Source organism: Rhincodon typus, chromosome 8 (genome assembly GCF_021869965.1).
Source record: "Rhincodon typus isolate 14 chromosome 8, sRhiTyp1.1, whole genome shotgun sequence".
Classification (NCBI taxonomy): domain Eukaryota; kingdom Metazoa; phylum Chordata; class Chondrichthyes; order Orectolobiformes; family Rhincodontidae; genus Rhincodon; species Rhincodon typus.
In genome coordinates this window covers 76,297,759-76,305,690 of record NC_063339.1, presented here as the reverse complement: position 1 = coordinate 76,305,690, position 7,932 = coordinate 76,297,759, and the positions used below count along the sequence as shown (strand labels likewise).

The following is a 7,932-nucleotide window of genomic DNA, read 5'->3' as shown; positions in this document are numbered from 1 at the left end:
CCGAAACGTCAGCCTTCCTGCTCCTATGATGCTGCTTGGCCTGCTGTGTTCATCCAGCTCTACACCTTGCTATCTCTTATAAAATTTGTTTAATTGTCAACTTTTAAATGTTGAGGATTTGTAGACAAACTGTGGAGAAGAACCTAAATTGTGCATTCTACACTGGGTATTGGTCTGTTCAGAATAGGTATAAGTCACTGCACCAAATCACACTAAGACCAGAACCATGACCAGCAACTTGTTTCCAATCTCTGCCTCGAAAGCATGGGGATATCATTTTGTTCAGTAGCACAGCACCACCATGTGGTGAGATTTGCAATGACACCTCAACAGAAAAGGATAGAATCAGGCACAGGAATTTTTTTCTGGTGATTCATTTTGTGGGATGTGGGCATCGCTGGCTGGCCAACATTTCTTGCCCATCCCTAGCTGCCCTTGAGAAGGTGGTGGTGAGCTGCCTTCTTGAACCGCTGCATTCCTCCTGCTGTGGGTTGACCCATAATGCTATTAGGGAGGGAATTCCAGGATTTTGACCCAATGACAGCGAAGGAACAATGATATATTTCCAAATCAGGATGGTGAGTGATTTGGAGGGCAACTTGGAGGTGGTGGTGGTGGTGTTCCCATATATCTGCTGCCCTTGTCCTTTTAGATGGAAGTGGTCATGGGTTTGGAAGGTGCTGTCTGAGGATCTTTGGTGAATTTTGCAGTGCATCTTGTAGATAGTACACACTACTACTACTACTGAGTGTCGGTGGTGGAGGGAGTTAATGCTTGTGGATGTAGCGCCAATTAAGCGGGCTGCTTTGTCCTGGATAGTGTCAAGCTTCTTGAGTGTTGTCGGGGCTACACTCATCCAAGCAAGTGGGGAGTATTCCATCACACTCCTGACTTGTGCCTTGTAGATGGTGGACAGGTTTGGAGGAGTCAGGTGGTGAGTTACTTGCCACAGTATCGCCAGCTCCTGGCCTGCTCTTGTAGCCACTGTGTTTATGTGGTGAGTCCGGCTGAGTTTCTGGTCAATGGTAACCCCCAGGATGTTGATAGTGTGGGATTCAGTGATGGTAACACCATTGAATGTCAAGGGGTGATGGTTATATTGTCTCTTATTGGTGATGGTCATAGCCTGGCATTTGTGTGGTGCGAATGTCACTTGTCACTTGCCACTTATCAGCCCAAGCCTGGATATTGTCCAGACCTTGTTGCATGTGAACATGGATTGCTTCAGTATCTGAGGAGTCACAAATGGTTCTGAACACTGTGCAGTCAGTCATCAGCAAACATCCCCACCTCTGACCTTACGATGGAGGGAAGGTCATTGGTGAAGCAACTGAAGATGGTTGGGCCTAGGACACTAGCCTGAGGACATCCTGCAGAAATGTCCTGGAGCGGAGATGATTGACCTCCCACACCACGACCATCTTCCTATGTGTCAGGTATGACTCCAACCACCAGGAGCGTTTGCCCCCTGATACCCACTGATTCCAGTTTTGCTAGGGCTCCTTGATGCCACATACTCAGTCAAATGCAGCCTTGATATCAAGGGCTGTCACTCTCACCTCCGGAATTCAACTCTTTTGTCCATGTTTGAATCAAGGCTGTAATGAGGTCAGGAGCTGAGTGGCCCTGGCGGAACCCAAACTGGGCGTCTCTGAGCAGGTGCTGCTTGATAGCAGTGTTGATGACACGTTCCATCACTTTACTGATGATCAAGAGGAGACTGATGGGGCGGTAATTGGCCAGGTTGGATTTGTCCTGCTTTTTATATACAGGACACACTTGGGCAATTTTCCACATTGTCAGATAGATAACAGAGTGTTGTAACTGTACTGGAACAGCTTGGCTAAGGTAGCGGCAATTTCTGGAGCACAAGTCTTTAGTACTATTGCCAGGATATTGTCAGGGCTGGTAGACTTTGCAGTACCCAGTGTCTCCAACCGTTTCTTGATAGCATGTGGAGTAAAGTGAATTGGCTGAAGACTGGTATCTGTAATACTGGGGACCACTGGAGGAGGCCAAGATGGATCATCCACTCGGCACTTCTGGCTGAAGATTGCTGTGAATGCTTCAGCCTTATATTTTGCATTGATGTGTTGGGCTCTACCATCATTGAGGATGGGGATATTTGTGGAGCCTCCTCCTCCAGTGCGTTGTTTAATTGTCCACCACCATTCATGACTGGATGCGGCAGGACTGCAGAGCTTAGATCTGATCTGTTGGTTGTGGGATCGCTCAGCTCTGTCTATCACTTGCAGCTTTCGCTGTTTGGTGTGCAAGTAGTCCTGTTTGGTGGCTTCACCAGGTTGATACCTCATCTTCAGGTATGCCTGGTGCTGCTCCTGGCATGCCCTCCTGCACTCTTCATTGAACAGGATTGATCCCCTGACTTGATGGTAATGGTTGAGTGGGGGATATGCCAGGCCATGAGATTACAGATTGTGTTGGAGTACAATTCTGCTGCTGTTGATGGCCCACAGCGCCTCATGGATGCCCAGTCTTGAATTAGTGGGCCCATTTCCTATTCTATCGAACATATAACTTGTTCAAATACAGACATTTTAAATTGCAGTTTTTATGTTGTTAAAACAGGGTTAAGTGCTGCTGCTGCTGGTTTGCAGAACATCCTCCTGGTTTGTTTAGCCCATTCCCGCTGCACTCTGCTCTGTCAGTAACTCCAGCTTTGTTTTGTTTTACTGTCAGCAGCCCCCAGCTGATTCTATCCCGCTCTGTATGTGGCTTTCAGAAGCTCTCGGTGACATCCAGTAACTCCATAACTTTTACAGCCTCTATGTGACCCCTCATTAACTCCAGTCTCACCCCCCTGCTCTCTGACACCCTGCAAACTCAGCAACCTTATCTGCTCCTTCTGTGACCCTCCCTCTCAGTAACGATAAGCCTTTCTTTCCCACGTCCTGATCCCTGTAACCCCTCCTGGCCTCTATCTACCTGGATTTTTTGATGCCACTGTCAGGTATTAGTGGATGGAACTTGGGCACATTAGCCACAGAAGACACTTCAACAATGATATCAGCATAGCCGCAGCACTGACATTGAAATGTAGGCTCCTGCACCCTTGGGGTGGGTGTCCTTCTCCCTTTCTATGAAACATTGTCAATAGAAGTAGTGGAGAAATCCAGGACTGGAAACATATCAAAACAATGATGTGAAGACTTACACTGCTAATGGTAAACCCTGTCAACAGTGTTTCTGCCAGACACTTTGACAAGGGTGTGTGGAGGTGAAGTGGTGAGAAAATTAAAATTGGCCCTCTTAAACCTTCAGAAAATGAAGAAAAACCAAAAATAAATGAGTCTATTTGCTTTAAATCTATAATTCTATTAAATGAGGAAAAAAAGCAGGAAGACTCTGAAGACAAGCAAAAACCTCAGAAGATTTTGATTACAAGGCTACGGACTGGGAAGACTCCAAAAGGTTAGGAAGTTGAATCTTGGGAAACACTGAAGCCTGGCCATGAATCAGCAATACTTTGGAGAGGAAACAGAATCAGAATACACAATAGTAAGAGGGAGAAATGCAAGTACTCACCCAGATCAGTCCAGTGTGATAGCCCATAGATGTGACAGCTTAGATAGAGACTTTACCATTACCTCATCCATTTAATAACGTGGAAGCCCCACAATTAGCCAATAGTAGTTTCAGTGCCACAGAATGGTTTCAGAATCGGTTCAAAGAATATGCAAAGGAGCAGGCACATCAAGCCCACCATTTCTATATGCAGCAGATTCAATAGCTGATGATGACCTGGTAAAAAAAATAACATGGAAGAGAGCACCAAGGAGGATCATGCATTGATTAACTCATTCAATGCATACTTTAGCACCCTAAGAAATTTAGTGATAAAACAGGAAAAATGTATCCAGTTATCTCAACACTTGGGAGCATTGATAGAAGTATTTTTGATGATTTATATCAAACAGAAGATGTTGTAGCTGCAAAGCTTTGAAAGTTGAATTGCTAAGAGACCATATACTAGTCAGTGTGAGGGACATGAAGTTATCACTATCTTCAATCGAAAGATAAGTCGACTCTGGAACAGGGAATCAGATTTTTTACCCTAGTAGAAATCACTGAAGGGAGGCAATGGCCTAGTGGTATTATAGCTGGACGGTTAATCCAGAGACCAAGATAATTTTTTGGGTTCGAATCCCGCCATAGCAGATGGAGTTTGAATTATTAAAAAAAAAAACAAAAAAACTGGAAATAAGAATCTAGTGATAATCATGAATCTGTGGCTGATTGTCAGGGGAAAAAAAAATACATCTGGTTCACTAATGTCCTTTAGGGAAGGAAACTGCCATCCTTACCTGGTCTGGCCTACATGTGACTTCAAACCCACAACAATGCCTCATCCCATAAACGAATAAAGGTTTTTTTAAAAAAAAAATCAGAATCAGTCAGTACAATGAAGAAACAGAGATAACAAGGTGTAGAGCTGGATGAACGCAGCAGGCCAAGCAGCATCAGAGGAGCAGGAAAGCTGACGTGTCGGGCCTAGACCCTTCCTCAGAAACATCTGGGATTCCTCAGACGTGGTAGGGGTTGGGACTGAAGTCACTGGCCCCAGTGCTGTTCCTATCCTGGCGCCCAGGTCCTACCCTTGATCAGAGTACGGCAGTACTGCCTGTACCCTTCCCCTCAGCAACCCGAACACAGTGGCCCCAAACCACCCTACAGAAACACCTCCCCCCCCACCTTAAACCTAGCACAGCAGTCCCACCCACTGACCTGAGCACAGTAGTCCGAGTTATTGGGCTCTGAAATGACTTCTTATCCTGGACCACTGTATCATCACCTTCCCAGAAGCCATCCAAAAGTGGTAAGTGAATAGAATGAGCATCATGGACCATAGGCTACACAAGATGTGGCTCCAAACAGAATCAGAAGTGCAATATATGTTCAGCAGATGGAACTGAGTCCTATAATTGTGTGTGGGGTTGGGATTCTTTTAGAAAAGATTGTAAATTAACTGAACCTTCATTACTTCAAAAACAAGAAAAAGGCCCTATAAAAAGAAAAAAATACAGAAGAATGGAAATCATGTAACAAGGAAAAAGTTCATAAACTTAAAGTTACAGAACAGAAGGTGAAAGCAACATTTCTCAAGAAGGTCAAAGAGAGTCAAAACAGTTTCTGAACCTTCAATTTGAAGGTACAGGGGGTTAAAACTAAAGTTAAAATCAACATGGAGTTAACTGTTTCAAAACTGGCAGACAGTTAGCCATGGTTCAAGTCTGAGAGAATCGGACCACTAAACATAAGACTCCAAGGCACAGGAGGCACAGATCTTAAGGTGGGTGGACAACTCGCCACAGAAGTTTAGTCACAGAGAACACAACATCATATTGACATTATATAGACACCAAAAATCCGAATACCTCACTGTTGAGCAGAAATGCACGTTTGTTTAGATTTCTTAGGAATAGTGGATTAAGTACTTCAGAATAAAGGCAGGAGAGAATTTTGAAAATAATTTACAAAGCTATTCAAAGATTTAAGGAAATCAAAGCAGGAGAATTGCATTATTCCACAAGAAGATGCTAACCCCATCTAATCATAAACTCCCAGCATAATTGAAAGAGGGTCATATTGCCAGTGATACAGCTGACACAACAGTGCCTAGGGCTAGTTACTGTTACTAAGATAAAAGGAGAACTAGGATTTTGTGTGGATTGCACGCAGTTAAACGAAGAAGTTAGAATGAAATTGATCCTATTCCATTTGTCAACAATAGCTTGACAGAATTGGCAACAAGCATGTTTTTCACAAGACTGGGTGCCAACAATAGGTTTTGGCAGATATGTTAGAGCACAAGTCAAGATTTTAGCCTACCTTTATTACACCATTCAGGTGGTATTGCTTCAAACACTTAGTTCTTGTGTATCAGGGAAGTCTCCTCTGACAGCACCTTCCAAACCCACATTGCTGGGAGTGCAGTATAGACACGCAACAGTCATAATGAGACAGAAAGACAGATTTGCAGGCAAATCTCAGGAGAAGTGTAAAATTAATAAGGTAATAATAGAAGGGGATTTCAACTTCCCCAATATTAACGAAGATACAGTTGAGTTTAAGTGTGAAAGGCTTAGAGCTGGCAGAATTCTTAAAATAGATCCAGGAGAGCTATTTAAACCAGCACAAAGAATGTCCTATAAGAGACAGAGGTGCTGGATCTAATTTTATACAACAAAGCTGGACAAGTGGTAAAAATGTCAGTGAGGGTACATTTTGGTGACATTGACCATAACTCAATAAGATTTAAGGTGCTAGGAATACACTAGGAAACTACAGGCCAGTGAGTCTAAATTCAGTCATAGGGAAGCTATTGAGAAAGACTCTGAGGGACAGAATTAATCACCACTTGGAGAGGCAAGGATTAATGGTTTTCTCAGGGGGAAATCAAATCTAACAAAATTTAAATGAATTTTTCAAGGAGGTGTTTAGGTGCGTAAGGAGGGTAATTCAGTAGTTTGTAGATTTCACTAAGGCCTTTGACAAGGTCTTGCATGGATTGGGAAGAGTCCATAGGATGCAGAGCAATCAGATCCAAAATTGGATTAATGGCAGGAAGCAGAGGGTGACAGTCAATAGTTGTTTTTGACATTGGAAGCCAAAGTGCATTGGCATACTGCAGGGTTGGTCCCTTGCTGTTTGTTGTGTAGATTAAAGACTTAGATTCAAATGTAAGAGGTATGACATGAAAATTGGTAGTGCGGTAAATAATGAGGAGGATTGCCTCAGACTACAGAATGATGAATATGGACAGATCAAATGGGCAGAACAGCGGCAAATGGAATTTAATCCAGAAAAGTATGAGGTGATGCATTTTGGAAGGACTAACAAGTAGAGAATACACGATTAAAGGTAAGACCTTAGGAAGTACAGAGAGGTAGAGGGACCTTGGTGTGCATGACCATAGATCGTTAAAGGAAACAGATCGGATGAATAAGGTGGTTAAGAAGTTATATGGGAGACTTGTCTTTATTAGTCGAGGCATTGAATGCAGGAGCATGGAGATTATGATAGAGCTTTGTATAAGAAGTTAATTAAGCCACATCTGGAATATGGTGTGCAATTCTGATCATCACAGTGTAAGTAGGATGCATTTGCATAAGTGATAGTGCAGAGAAGATGTTTCCTGGGTGGGAGCATTTCAACTATGAGAAGAATAAAAAGAGACTAGGCTGGGATTGTTTTCCTCAGAAGAGAAGGGGGAAGGGGAACCTGACTGAAGTGTACAAAATGAGGAGGGGCAAAGACAGGATGGATAGGAAGAAACTTTTTCTCACTGTAGAGGGGTCAATAACCAGGGGGCATAAATTTAAGACAGGAAGTTTAGAGGAAAAAAAAACTCCCGTGGGGGGGGGGGGGTTCAGGGGTTGGTGACAGGAATTGGTGGTGATACTTGAAACTCACTGAAAGAGTGATACAGCATTTAAGTGATATTTACATGAACAATTGAAACACCACAGCATATAAGGCTATGGGCCAAGTGCTGGAAACTGGGACTAGGGTAGAGTAGATAATTACTTGATGACTAGTTTGGACATGATGGACCAAATGGTCTCTATGTTCTAGAACTTTATGTCTCAATATCTATACTACGGTATACAGAATAGTATAACTATTCTAGACATGGTTATAAAAATCCTTCGTGTTGAAGGTTTTATGAGTCTTATCTCATATCATGAGTGAATAATAGAGCAGAGGACTGGGACTGGAAAATGGGAGTGTAGAATCAGGGATGGAAAATTGGGAGTGGTGGATAGGTTCCTAGGATCAGGAGCAGAAAGTTAGTAGCTATTATCCATTAAGGGGATGGTTCTCTTCACCACAAAGTAGATTTGGAACACAGAGGATATCACTCGTCATTAAAAATGTAGTTGTAACTTTTAACAAATGCTTGGCATATTC

General features: G+C 43.1%; 1 long non-coding RNA gene across 1 annotated transcript in view; it reads right to left on the bottom strand.

The window, feature by feature from the left end:
• Window positions 1–3,720, bottom strand: part of LOC125483623 — a 10,175-nt gene extending 6,455 nt beyond the window's left edge. Inside the window, exon 1 of the long non-coding RNA XR_007262559.1 lies at window positions 3,609–3,720. This is a non-coding gene — a long non-coding RNA (uncharacterized LOC125483623). The remainder of the gene's footprint in view (window positions 1–3,608) is intronic.
• Window positions 3,721–7,932: the final 4,212 nt, after the last annotated feature.